Below are 15,253 nucleotides of genomic sequence, written 5' to 3'. Positions count from 1 at the left end.
CCTCCCTCACATCACTCTTTCACATATTTGTGAACACTGTTGTCTGATGAATTCCTCATTCCAAATTGATAAACGTATCTAAACAATGACATCAGCTCCTCCTCTTGTTTTCAGTCAAATCATCCACGTTGGTTTATTTTTGAAGCAGAAAGACCGAACAAAAATGCTAAGAACTGAATAGTGTTTAAGTTGTTTCTATTGTTATTATAATCTAATTAAAAATAGTACATACATATAAAATGATAAATTGAAATAATGCAGAAATAGAAAAGATTAAAAAATGGAAGCTCTCACTTTTCAGTATGGCCAGAAGTTATGTAACCCAAAGCTTGGTTCTCCTTTTCAATGCCAATCTAATAACAAAGCAAGGTCTTGAGAAAAAAAGGAAAAAGAAGATTTGTTGCTTTGCTAGCAAAGGAAAAACACAGGGGACTCCTGTCCCAAAGGTTTTAATTCTGCCCATCAGCAGGAACAGGGGGTTTTATAGAGGTGATTCAGAGAAAAAACGAAATTAGGGAGGAAAGATCAATCGGAAAGGAGAAGTTCAGGGAAAAGAAGATACGGAAGGAGAAGCTTAAGGAAAAGAAGATTGGGGAAAAAGAAAAAAAATGTAAATTTTAAAACCACAAGGGATATAGTCAAAGTATCAAGTGAACCCCTGTTACAGTAACAATTTTAAATAGACTAATGTTCATTCTTTCTGATTTTTTTCTAAATATAGTACATATTTTTTTAAAAGTATAGTTTGTAAAAAAATGGGACTATAATTCATATGTGATTATATGACTTGGATTTTCATTTAATAATATATCAGGACAAATTTCTATGCATTTAATTATTTTTTGTTTTCTTTCCCTCTAATATTTGGAAATATTAAGTGACAAATATATTCAGAGCACACACAAAAGAGTGACATGATTAGTGTATGTGCTCATGTGTGCATTCTATTTATTTATTTATGGTACTGGGGTACTCAACCACTAAGCTACACCAACAGCCCTTTTTATTTTGTGACAGTCTCACTATGCTGCCCAGGCTGTCCTTGAACTTGTGATTTTCTTGCCTTAACCTCCCCAGTAGCTGGGATTGATTATAGGCGTGCACCACCATGCCCAGTGATGAGCATATCTTTTAAACTTTCAGAAGATAAAGTTTTTACCACCATGTCCAATATCATAAACATGTACTTTGGTCCCACTATAAACACAATTTTCTGCTCTGTAGGGGATGCAGAAGCTTTGAGAAATCTATGTAATGATATACAGTGGGAACTGCTAGGAGGATACAATATACTTGGGGAATATGGAATTCTTACTGAAGCAAACAAGAAGGTGATTCATTGAAGAAGCAGCACTTGAGCTGGGTTTTAAAAAAGAATACAATCTGACAGAAAAATAGTAGTGCTTAAATAATAATTTATCTGTTTCTCTGTTCTACTAGACCATGAGTTTGGATCTCCAGTGCCCAGTATAAAATGATTAGGTACCAATGCATGAATAAACGTTTGAAAATGATGTTGACATCTGAATATAATTCAGAGAGTTCATATGAGTCCTTAAAGTTTTTTTTTTTTCTGATGTGGATTCAGTTTTATTGATTTAATGTCTTTAAATATTATATAGCACTTCAAACCACTTTGAGAAACTCCCAGCTGTGATTCCTGGATTTTCAGTTCAGGAAGAAATTTTTTTTTTTTCCTTTTCTTTTGTTTTTGGAGATAGGGTCCCACTATATTATAGCCCAGATTTGCCTTGAACTCCCCATCCTCCTGCCTCAGTCTCCTGAGTAGCTGGGATTGTAGGCCCAGGTCACTGTCTCTGCCTGGGAGATTTTATTCATTTGTTGTTTATTTATTTATTTTTTAGGTGCAGGGCTGCAACCCAGGACTGTACATACACTCAGCAAGCAAGCACTCTACCATTGAGCTATATCATCCCATCATGGGAAGGAAATTATCGAAAGCATCTTGTGAATAGTGTTTCTGTTTTTGGATGTATTTAAGTAAGTATAAATGTTTTATATATTGACATGAAAAACTCTAGGGGAATTTATATGTTTCACTTCTGTTTTTTTTTTTTTTTAATATCTAAATATAAATTTCTAAGCAGAGATTAGATGCCTTGGGTAAAAATTAAATCTTTTTCTTTTTTTCTTTTTGGTACCAGGGATTGAACTCAGTGTGCTTAGCCACTGAGCCACATCTCTAGGCCTATTTATTTATTTATTTATAGACAGGGTCTCACTCAGTTGCTGAGACTGGCTTTGAACTTTCTATCCTCCTGCCTTAACCTTGCTGATTACTGGGATTACGGTGGTGACTGGCTAAAAATGAAATCTTGAATATATATTAAAAGATAGCTATGAATCATTAATTAATTCTATATTGTCATTGATGGAGATCTACATTAAAGTTCATTTGGGCAAAATAAAAATTTTAGAATCATAGAATTTCTAGCCTGTTTTGTCTGAGAGATTTAATAATAAACATATGAGAAAGTTACTGTCTTTAAGGACCTCAGGGGAAATGATTAGATCCATTATTAGATCATGTGAAAAAAAATCTATATTCTAAATAAATATAACCAAACACAAAAACTGTGGATGACACAGATAAATTCTATTACTGGTCAGTAAAGGGAAATAAAGTTGGTGGTTAAAATTAACTGGAGGCAGGGTGCAGTAGAGCACGCCTATAATCCCAGCTGCTCAGGAGGCTGACGCAGGAGGATCAAAAGTTCAAAGCCAGCCTCAGCAATTTAGTGAGGCCCTAAGCACCTCAGTGAGACCCTGTCTTTACATAAAATACAAAAAAGGGCTGGGGATGTAACTCAGTAATTAAACACTCCGGGTTTAATCCTCAGTAACCCCCAAAAAGAGAAAAATTATAATTAAAAAATTTGAAACAAAAGCAAGAAGAGAGAAAGGAAAATCAGTTACCTTTTTATTCCAGCATCAGCAGACAACTCTGGGGGGCTCCTGCAATGGAGATGCAGATTTGGCATGGCTACTGGCAACTGTGGGTTCCAGCACGATTACTGGTTCTTAGAGCAGCAGTAGAAGAGGCAATAGGACTACAGGTTCCTAGACTCTTGTTAAGCTGCAGCAAGAGCCTCTAACCACATTTGCCCATTCTAGTTTATATTCTTTTTTTAAAAAAATTATTTATTTATTCTAATTTATTATATATGATGGCAGAATGCAATTCATTTCATATTACACATATAGAGCATAATTTTTTAAGTCACTGATTGTACACAAAGTATTTTCACACCATTTGTGTCTTCATATATGTACTTAGGGTAATGATATCTAAATCATTTAACCATCATTCCTACCCTCTTGCCCCCTCCCTCCCCCTCCTTCCTAGTTTATATTCTTTTATATTCTTATTTTCCAATTCTAGGGAAGCAAACTTCTGCAGTTTTTTTGTTTGGTTGTTTTTGTACTGGAGATTGAACTCAGGGGCACTCAACCACTGAGCCACATCCCCAGCCCTATTTTGTATTTTATTTAGAGACAGGGTCTCACTGAGTTGCCTAGAGCCTCACTAAATTGCTGAGGCTGGTTTTGAACTTCCTGTCTCAGCCTTCCAAGCTGGTGAGATTATAGGTTGTGCCGCCATGCCTGTCTGCAATTTTTAATGTAGTAGTATATTATAGTAGGTGACTCTCATAAATGTAGGTCAAGATAAATTTTTGAGTCAATTATAGACAGGATCTGGTTAAATTGCTTAGAACCTTTCTAAATTGCTGAGGCTGGCCTCAAACTCACAATCATACTTCAGGCTCCTGAGTTGCTGAGATTATAGGTGTGCGCCACTGAGCGAAACTTTAAGATTTTTTTGATTCATTAATATTGACTTTCTAACAATAGCACTATAACTTATGCCTGGAAAAGGTTCATTTCACACACTTACTTTCTCTGTAAGGTACATCAAAGTCTCACGCTTAGGAACTTGAGGCAATACTTTGGTCTGATGCCTGGAGGCATTTTAAAAATGGTGAAATCGCCAACAAACCCCACAAAAATGTAAAAAATGGTGGCACTAAATAGACTATGAAAAGGACACTCATGGATAATACAAGAACTAAAACAAGTAAGTAGAGTCACCTTGTTTGACCTCAGCTAGGTTATTTGTATGTCCTGTGACTTAATGTTTTTGCCACCTTTGCATGTTTGAGAAGGACTATGAAAGCTTTTGAATGTTGGGTTTGAGCTTGTGTTACTACTGAAAGCTTGGGCCTTGTCCCCAGTGTCAATCCAATAGTGAGGACATGGTTTTGAGAAAAAGGAAAAAGAAGTTTTATTGCTTTGCTAGCAAAAGAGAAACACGGGGTACTCCAGTTCCAGAGACTGTGATTTTCCCCATCATGGGAAACAAGGGGTTTTTAAAGAGGTGATTCAGAGAAATCCTGTTTCCCTGGATTAGGGAGGAGAGATTAAGGAGAAGATTAGGAAATAGAAGGTCAGGGAGGAGAAGATCATGCAGAAGATCAGGGAGGAGAAGGTCAGGAAAAAGAAAAAAACATGTCTGTTTTAGAGCACCAAGGGATGTAGTCAAAGCATAAAGTGAAACCACTGTTACATCTGCAGATAAATTTTAGTGAGTAGGTGATTCACAAATATGGAATTCATAAATAATGAAGATCTAACATGACTACTATAATACTTGGGTTTTTTGTCCATTTTATAAGTGAAGAATTACACAGTGCTTAAGGACCTAAGTTTGGAGATGATAAGATCAATGTCTGCCATTTCTTACTGTTGACAAATCACTTAATCACACTTTATCAGCTTCTCACCTGTCAGATGGGCATTATAATAATATTACATGTCTCACATGAGGGTTAAGGATATAATGTACTGTAAGCATGTTGAATAGCATTCAGTACTTAATTAATGTTAGGCAGTAGTATAATTCAATCATAGGCAAAAGAATACTAATAATATATACAAACATTTTAAAATATAGGTTATGGGCAGTTATTACTTTGGTATCAGACTCTAGGATTTTCCTTTTCTGACACTTACATATTGGATGAGCAATGAATAAATCTGACCTACTCAACATTTTTTATAAAAATGGGAATAACCCTGTATATCAGGCAAGATTGTTGTGAGAAATAAATGAGTAAGTATATGTGAAAGCATTTTCTAAAGGATCATCATTATTATATAGAAAAAAAATTTTGTTTTTTGGTACTGGGAATTGAACCCAGGAGCCCATTACCACTGAGCTACATCCCCAGCCCTTTTTATATTTTATTCTGAGACCTGGTCTTGCTAAATTGCCGATAGTATCACTAAGTTGCTGGGAGTCTTGCTAAATTGCTGAGGATGGTCTGGACCTTGTGATCCTCCTGCCTCAGTTTCCCAAATCTCTGGAATTATAGGTGTAGATCATCACACACAGCCAGAAATGTTATTGTTTAAAATTAGTACCTGAGGGGCTGGAATTATGGCTCAGCGGAAGAGCGCTCGCCTAGCACGGACGGGACCGGGTTCAATCCTCAGCACCACATAAAAATGAAGGCATTGTGTTGTGTCCATCTACGTCTAAAAAATAAATATTAAAAAAAAATTAGTACCTGAGCCTGGCATGGTGGCACATGCCTCTAATCCCAGTGAGTAGGGAGGTGAGGCAGGAGGATTGCAAGTTCAAGCCCAGCCTCAGCAATTTAGTGAGGCCCCAAGCAATTTAGTGAGAACCTGTCTCAAAAAATAAAAAGGGCTGGGGATGTGGCTAAGTGGTTAAGTGCCCTTGGGTTCAATCCCTGGAATAACAAAACAAAACAAACCAAAATCTGTGAAAACATAGTTGCTTTATCATATCCCTTTAAAAATGGTATGGTACATTTTCAAAGAGTGTACATTATGAATATACATGTTGTGAAAATAATGAAACCATCACCTATGAACTCACCATTAAGCCTCAAAAGTAGAGTGCTACCAATAGCTTTTAAGCTCCCTCTCTAAATGCCCTCTTATGCTCCTCCACCAGAAAAATCGCAATTAGGAATTTTATGTGTATCATTTTCTCACATTTTAAAACTCGCTTGACACCTAAACTATACATTTGTCTGTTTTGAACATTGTGCAGTTTTTAATTTGTCCTCCCTTTCACACATAATTTTCTTTTCTTTTTTTCTTTTTTAAATATTTATTTTTTAGGTGTAGATGGACACAACACAATGCCTTTATTTTTATGTGGTGCTGAGAATTGAACCCGGGTCCCGCCCATGCTAGGCTAGCACTCTACCGCTGAGCCACAATCCCAGCCCTCTTTTTAAAAAAATATTTTTATTAGTTGTTGATGGATCTTTATTTTATTTACTTATTTATTTATATGCAGTGCTGAGAATCGAACCCATGCTAGGCAAGAGCGCTACCACTGAGCCACAGCCCCAGAACCCCCTTTTTCCTTTTAGGTACTGGTGATTGAATGGTAGGAGTACTCTGTCAATTAGCTACATTTCTAGCCCTCTTCTATATCTTTTTAAAATTGTTGTAGATGGACAAAATACCTTTATTTAATTAATTTATTTATTTAATTTTTATTTTTTGGTACCAGGGATTGAACTCAGAGGCACTCAACCACTAAGCCACATCCCTAGCCCTATTTTGTATTTTATTTAGAGACAGGGTCTCACTGAGTTGCTTAGTGCCTTGCCATTGCAAAGGCTTGTTTTGAACTCACAATCCTCCTGTCTCAGGCTCCCAAACTGCTGGGATTACAGGCATGGGCACCCCATGCATGGCTTATTTATTTTTATTTGGTGCTGAGGATGGAACCCAGTGCCTCAAATGTGCTACCACTGAGCTACAACTCAAGCCAAGATTTTTTAAAATTTTGAGACAGAATCTCATTAAGTTGTCCAAGCTGATTTTGAATTTGCAATCCGCTGGCCTCAGGCTTGAGAGTCACTGGGATTACAGACATTGGCAACTGTGCCAGCTCAATATTGTGCTTTTTGTCAACTATCCATGTTGATACATTGTACAATGTAGTTCATCATGTTCACTATTTACAATATTTAATTATATAAATATGCCCCCAATTTATTTGTTATAATTATAGACTTTTGAGTTATTTCTAATGTCCTGTTGTTGTAAATGATAAAAAATACTGCAACAAAATTCTTTTGCATTTTTCCTATAGTGGAGGAGTTGCTTTACTTAAGTGGGGAACTCTGAGCATGTATACCTTTACTAGGCTGTCAAAGTCTTACCAGCTCCTATTGTCTTATTTCTTTATCAGCAGTGGGTGTTGATAGATGTTTTAAAATTTTGAGCGGGGTGCTGTTGCACAAGCCTGTAACCTCAGTGAGGGAGGAGGCTGAGGCAGGAGGCTAAGGCAGGAGGTTAGTAAGTTCAAAGCCAGCTTCAGCAATTTAGAGAGGCCATAGCAATTTAGCAAGACCCTGTTTCAAAATAAAAAATGAAAAGGGATGGGGATGTGGCTCAGTGGTAAAGTACAACCAATATATATATAAAAAAATCTTTTTGACAATCTAGGGTATGAGAAATGTCCTATGAGATTTTTCACTGGGTAAAAACATTGCTCTTAAAATAAAAGATTTCTTTGATGAGCCATTCTGCAGACTCTAAGCTATAACCGGGAGTAGAAATTACTTCTACCAGGTTTGCATTTGATGGTGTAATAGGGAATGGAGGAGTTAGGAAGAAAAGCAGACTCTAGTTTTAGTGCCTGATCCTTCTCCTAATTTCATGTATTGCCTGTCACATTCCTCACATCCTCCTTATGGAGATTCTCAAAGGATGACTCATGGCTAAACCTCTCTAGGGCTGAATCATTATCATGTTTCCTAGCTGTTATAGCGTGGAGAGTGAAGAGGAAAGAATATTTCCTGAAATCATCAGGAAACAGACTCCTAACTCAAAAGTTCTCATTGGGACATAAAGAGAGTGTCTTCGAGTAAGACATATCCTTTGCTTTTCAGAGCTGTAGGATTTAACAGTGTTTTCTCCACAAATACTAAAGTGGCTTTGATCCTAAATTCTATAACACTAGGGCTTTTTTTTTTTAATAATATGTTTCTGTCATTATCATTCAAACCACAAATATTGATTAAACACCTACTAAGTGTTAGATACTGTTCTAGGTCTGAGGATACAGTAGTAAATAAATCAAAGTTAGAATTTATAACTCTCAGATTTAGAGATTATCAGATTTACAGGTTGGGCCAGTTTAACCTGACACAGCAGTTACAATACAGCCCTAGGGAGCAAGGAATAGGGATTTAGGTCAATGACTGACTTTAGCCACTATTTAGTTAAGACATTTTGAAATCATGGTAAGACTACCATCATGTTTTCAAAATTTAAAATTTGCATGTTTTTGAATCACAATACCAATACCTGAACATTGTAAAAATAAAATGTCAACACTTATAAAGTAGTTAGAATTATTTAGCTATTTCCTCTCCTAGGTCCATTTCCTAAGAGGTGACTGCTAAAAAATGTTAGGGGTATATATTTTCCAATTTTTCTATGTACATTTAAGTCTGAGTGTGTTGTATATTTTAACAATATAAAAAAATTTGCAACTCATATATCACTTAATAATTTTTCAGGTCATTTCTTTATTATTTACTTTATTATTTTTATCCATTGGTCTCCTATTACCCATTTTATTATTATGAAAGTTTTAAAATGAACAAGTGTACAAAAAATATAATTAACATTAGCTTTAACAAGTCAGAATTAATCAGCTTTATCAGGGACTTCATATTTTCCTATATTTGGGTGATTTTTTAAAGTTGTAAGACATTAAAATAGAATATAAACTCCTGGCATACTCTTTGCAAAACATTTTATTTCCTTCTGTACCCAAAAGTAACTACTTTTTGTCTGCTACATTCTTTAATGCTTTTATTTGATATGTATAGTTTTTTTTTTTTTTTTGGTATCAGTGATTGAACCCAGGAGTGCTTAATCTCTGAGCCACATCCACAGCCCTTTTTATTTTGAAACAAGGTCTCTCTAATTTGCTGAGGCTGGCTTTGAACTTGCAAGCCTTCTGCGTCAGCATCCCAAACTATTGGGATTACAGGCACATACCACCACACCCTGTGTGATGATTAGATCTTGAGGACAGAGCCTCCGTGACTAGACTGATATTGTTGTCATGTTGTCTGAAAGTGGGCTTGTGATAAAAGTGAGTTTGGCCCTCTTTTGCTGTTTTGCTATCCTTCTGCCTTACCATCCCAAGCTACTGAGATTATAGGCAGGTACCATGGTGCCTGACCAGATATTAGTTTTTTTTTTTTAATTTTTTTTTAAAGAGAGAGTGAGAGAGTGAGAGAGGAGAGAGAGAGAGAGAGAGAAATTTTTGATATTTATTTTTTAGTTATCAGCGGACACATCTTTTGTTTGTACGTGGTGCTGAGAATCGAACCCGGGCCGCACGCATGCCAGGCGAGCGCGCTACCACTTGAGCCACATCCCCAGCCCCCAGATATTAGTTTTATTTTCATGTTTTATAATTTATTACTCTTATTATAAGAATAGTGTAAAGTAGGGTTAAATAAATGAAAAAGTTTCTCTTACCCTTTGTATTTTCCAGTCCTTGTTTAATATCTTGACTACTGTTCTACAATTCTTTTATGCCTATGAAGCTTAAATATTTTACTTTTTTTTTTTTTTTTTTGGTGTTGTTGTTCTGGGGATTGAATCCAGGGCCCTGGATATGCTATGCAAGTGCTCTACCAGTGGCTATACCCCTAGTCCCAAGAAAGGCTTTTTTTTTTTTCTTTTTCTTTTTCTTTTCTTTTCTTTCTTTTTTTTTTTTTTTTTGAGATGGGGGTCTCACTATATATTGCTCAGGCTGGGCTTAAATTCAAAGTCTCAGTCTCAGCCTTCCAAGTAGCTGTGATTATAGGCGTGCTTCACCATTCACAGCTTCATTTTTAATTAATTAATTTATTTTTTACCAGGGAATGAACCCAGGAGCACTTAACCACTGAGCCATATCTCCAGCTCCTTTTATTTTTTATTTTGAGACCGGGTTTGCTAACTTACTAAAGACCTCAATAAATTGCCTCAGCCGCCTGAGCTATTGGGATTACCGGTGTGCCACTGTGCCTGACTAGACTAGTTGAGTTTTTATTATAGTAACACTGCAATGAATATTTCATATATATCTTTGCATACTTAGGAAAGACATTTTTTTTTTTTTCTTTACTAGGGTTTGAAGCCAGGGTGCTCTACCACTGAACTACATTCCCAGCCCTTTTTATTTTTTATCTTGAGACAGGGTCTTGCTAAATTGCCTAGGCTGGCTTTGAAGTTGAGATCCTCCTGCCTCAGACCCTGGAATCACTGGGATTACAGACATAACCCCCCATGGCCATATAATTTTTATCACTGTCCATGTAGCAACTTCAGCATTTAAAAAAAATTATACTTTAATGAATACCATTGATAGCAGTACTCTGAGCAAAGGCAAGTCAGATTTAAAAACTTGTAATATAATTTTTGTGTGTGTGGATAAAGAAGAGTGAGAAACTATGTGAAATAGGGATAAGTCAAAAAAACTATGACTTATTTTCATATGTATATATGCATTTTTTAAATACTTATTTTTTAAATTGTATTTGGACACAATACCTTTATTTTATTTATTTTTATGTGGTGCTGAGGATCGATCGAACCCAGGGCCTTGAACTTGTGAGAACAGCACTCTACCAACGAATCACAACCCCAGCCCTCATGTGTATATTATGTCTAAAAGTAATCAAGATTAGAGATGCATGAAGCCTTTGTCATGTCCAACAAAAGTGCTTTTGTTGAACTTGGTTAAGTCACATGTACTTGGAAAGTCACACGTAAGAGAAAATTAGCCTGATTTTCAGCAGTTATTCTCCATCCTGAAATCCTTGAATTGTGTAGCTACTGCTATCCAGTGGTGAGAAGTGGTAATTCCAGTCAAGACTTTATTTTAGTAGCAGGGATTGAACCCAGGGGAGCTTAAATACTGAGCCATATTCCCAGCCCTTTCTGCTTATTTCATTATATTATTATTATTGTCATTATTATTACCTTGGTACCAGGGATTAAATTCAGGGTACTTAACCACTGAGCCACATCCCTACCTCTTTTTCGTTTTTATTTTGAGACAGCGTCTTGTTAAATTGCTGAGGCAAGCCTCTAACTTGTGATCCTCCTAAACTTATGTGATCTTCTTGCCTCCGCCTTCTGAATGGCTGGGATTATTGGCATATGCCACCAGGGCTGTCTGTAGTTTTCTTTTCTCCTAACATTTTGTATGGGTTTGGTATCAAGCTAATGATGGTCTCATAAAGATTAACTGGAAAGCTTTTTTTCCTCTGTCTTCTCATAAGAATTTGTATAGGAGGGCTAGGGTTGTAGCCCAGTTCTGGTAGAGTGCTTGCCTAGAGAATGTGAAGCACTGAATTCAACTTTCAGCATCACACATAAACAAACAAATCAAATAAATAAATGTTAAGGGTCCATTGACAACTAAAAAAAAAAAAAAAGAATTTGTGGGCTGGGGTTGTGGCATGGTGGTAGAGAGCTCGCCTAGCATGTGTGAGGCACTGGGTTTGATCCTCAGCACCATATAAAAATAAAATAAAGGTATTGTGTCCACCTACAATTATATATATAATTTATATAGGATTTATTAAAAAATATTTACAAGTATTGTGTCCACTATAACACACACACACACATACACACACACACACACATATATATATATATATATAATTTGTATAGGATTTATTCCAAAAATATTTTACTTATGCTGATGCTGGAGTTTTCTGTGAGAAAAGTTTTCAGTAATAAAGTCAATTTATTTAATAAATAGCCAAATTAATGTTAAGTAATTAGACAAATTGAAAATTTGTATTATTCAGTAATTATTATTGGATGCCTAGATTGTGAAGAGTATTGCACTGGGTGTTGGGAGATAAAAGATGAAAAAAGTAAGTTTCCTGCATTTATGGAGCTTATGCTTTAGCAGGAGATATTAAAGCATAGTAACACATAAAGCACAAAAGATTGAGCATAACAGAAGCAAGCAAGTAGAAGCATTAGAGAAATTTATCCAAAGTACCTGGCAAAGACTCAAAAGAAGGTATTATTTGAGGTGATACTTAAAAGTATATGTTTGCCAAATTGACAGGGTAGAGGAGAGTGTTTCAGGTAGAAAGTTTAATGCATGCAAAGGTATAAAGGATTTAAAGAACATGGACATGTTAAGAAAGCATAAATTGAAGATTACTAATTTTTTTTGGGGGGGGGGTTTACCAGGGATTGAACCCAGGGGTACTGAACTACTGAGCCATATCCCCAGACCTTTTTTATATTTTATTCAGAGACAGGGTCTTGCTGTTTTGCTAAGTGCCTCACTAATCTTCTGAGTCTGGCTTTGAACTTGAAATCCTTCTGCCTCAGCCTTGAGGTGCTGGGATTACAGATGTGCACCACCACACCAGGCAAGATTTCTCACATTTTAAATTAAAGGTTGGAAGTCAGAGATAAAGCTGGGCAAGGCTGGAACTTTATGATAAACCAGGGCTAAATAGTGAAGGAAGTTATTTACCCTGCATTAGTTTGCATTTTATCTTACTACTATTTGGAAGTTATTAAAGAATTTTGAGCAGGGGAGTGATTTTATTTAGAGTTTTGCTTATGATAAAATGGATAAAGGGAAAGTAGAGTTATGGTTGAATGGTAATGAATATTAAGTCCAGTCTAGAGATGATAAGGGCCTGAATTAGGGGAGTGAGAGTAGGAAAAAAGGAGGAAACAAAAACAAGATATATTTTATAATTTTATGAATAGTTTAAATGGTCCTACTAGATTTGCTAACTTGAAGGTCACTGGTAACCTTAGTGATAACTGTTGTCACTATCATGGGAAGGTAGGAGCAGAAGCTGAGAATAGTGAATTAAGAATTGAAAAGATGAGCCAGTTGAAAGAGCAAGTATGAACTACTTTCAATTGGCTGTGAATGGTGGAGAACTTCAAATTTGTACTGAGAGAGTAAGACAAGGGAAATTAAAAATTTTTAAAATTGTTGATAGATCTTTATTCTATTTATTTATTATTTATATGTGGTGCTAAGAATTGAACCTAGTGCCTCACACATTGCCAGGCAAGTAGAAATGGTTAAATAGAAGTTTTTTTTTTTTTTTTTTTTTAAAGATGGAAACAACCTGAATATACTTATATGTTGAGAGAAAAGGGTGAATGGAAAAAATTAGAGTTCTAAGATACAGAGAAGAAAGGAAACAGACAATGAAGTCAGGTTCCTGAGAAGGTTGGGGAGTAAAGAATTCAGGGCATGCACAAGTGGATAGGCGGAACTATAAGTGAAGATGCTAAAGAATAAGAATACAGTGGCATTAAGTTCAGAGAGTTCACAGAAATTTTATTTTATGAGGGAAATAGTAAAATGATTTATCTGTATAGAAAGAAGAGGAGAAAGCTTGGAGCTGTAAGCTTGAAAAGAGCACTAATGTTTGGAACAACCATTGAAAGGCATAAGACTGGTAATTATCAAGGTCAAATCTAAGGGCAAATCTAAGACTTGTACCACAAAGTTTTATGTACACCAATCTCTAACGTTATGTAATTCGTTCTTGGGGGCATAATGGAGGTGCATGGTTGGAATAAACATTACTGGAGTCTTTTTGGCTGGCTGTGGTGAAAGAGCAAAGGGGGTTTAAGGATACTGGCAAAAGGAGAGTTAAAACAGAAAAGAGGAATAAAAAGGAGAAAGCTAATATGATTGCATAACATGATGAATTGCAAGCTGTAATGAGACTTCAATTGTGAAAGAAGTGAGGATAAGAGTCTGTGATAAGCTAGATACAGAGTCCAAGATTTCAGAAATGGAGCCATTTTGGGTGTGAAAAAGCCTGATGAAGAGCAAGGACATGGGCTGGGGATGTGGCTCAAACGGTAGCGCGCTTGCCTGGCATGTGTGCGGGCTGGGTTGGATGCTCAGCACCACATACAAATAAAGATGTTGTGTCTGCCGAAAACTAAAAAAAAAAAAAAAAAAAAAAAGAGCAAGGACATGAGATGAAATAAGAGTTAAAGATGATTTCTAGGTCAGAGGAGTGTGTGGCTAGGAAGATTTAACAATATGAAACTAGAAGTCTCTAAGATGGCAAGATTTGGGAGGAAGAATATAAAACAGTAAAAATTGAACAATAAGTGATGGTGACCTTGACACAGAAGGGGGCGGGAATGTACCTTGTAGTATAGTCACATGACTTAGGTTTCAGGTGAGATCATAAGGTCAGAAATAGAAACAATAGTCCACTTTCCTCTCTTCTTTTTAAAAATGTATTAAGTGAAGGTGGTAGCTATATTTATTCTTTTTTTCTTTTTAAAAGAGAGAGAGAGAGAGAGAGAGAGAGAGAGAGAATTTTAAGATATATATTTTTTAGTTTTCAGTGGACACAACACCTTTGTTTGTATGTGTTGCTGAGGATCAAACCGGGCTGCACGCATGCCAGGCTAGCACCATACCGCTTGAGCCACATTCCCAGCCCAGCTATATTTATTCTTTAAAAATTTTTTTTTCTTTTTAGTTATACATGACCATAGAATGTATTTTGACATACATAGAGTATAACTTCCCATTCTTGTGGTTGTATGTGATGTGGAGTTACACTGGTTATATATTCATATGTGAACATAGGAAAGTTCTGATTCATTCTACTGTCTTTCCTATTTATTCTTTTTATAATTATGGAAAAACGGAGAAGTATATGGGGTATAAATGGGGTATAAAATATTTCTCCAATCTAGTTCTCTATTCTTTGAAATCCTTTTAAATCCACTTACATGCATACACATGTAATCTTTTTTTTAATCTTGCATCCATCCAGGGCAAGATTTTTAAAAATTATTATTTTTTTAGTTGTAGATGGACACACAATATTTTCTTAAATTTTTTTCTTTTTATTTTTTTGTGGTGCTGGGGATTGAACCCAACGCCTTGTGCATGCCAGGCAAGCACTCTACCAACTGAGCTATGTCCCTAGCACTACACATGTAATTTTTGTGTTTTGACATAAATTGATAGTTATATGTTTTTCGTTTTGTTTTTGCAGTCCCCCCCCCCCCGCCTTTTTTTTTTTTTTTTTTTAAATCTTGGATCTCTCTTTTGTTTTTAATTCTCCTGCCTTAGCCTCAAGTCGCTGGGATTATAGGCATGTGACACGATGCTACTTGGATTCCTTTTAATGGC

The sequence above is a fragment of the Callospermophilus lateralis genome, chromosome 4 (genome assembly GCF_048772815.1).
Source record: "Callospermophilus lateralis isolate mCalLat2 chromosome 4, mCalLat2.hap1, whole genome shotgun sequence".
In the NCBI taxonomy this organism is placed as follows: domain Eukaryota; kingdom Metazoa; phylum Chordata; class Mammalia; order Rodentia; family Sciuridae; genus Callospermophilus; species Callospermophilus lateralis.
Note: the sequence above shows the minus strand (reverse complement) of the source record.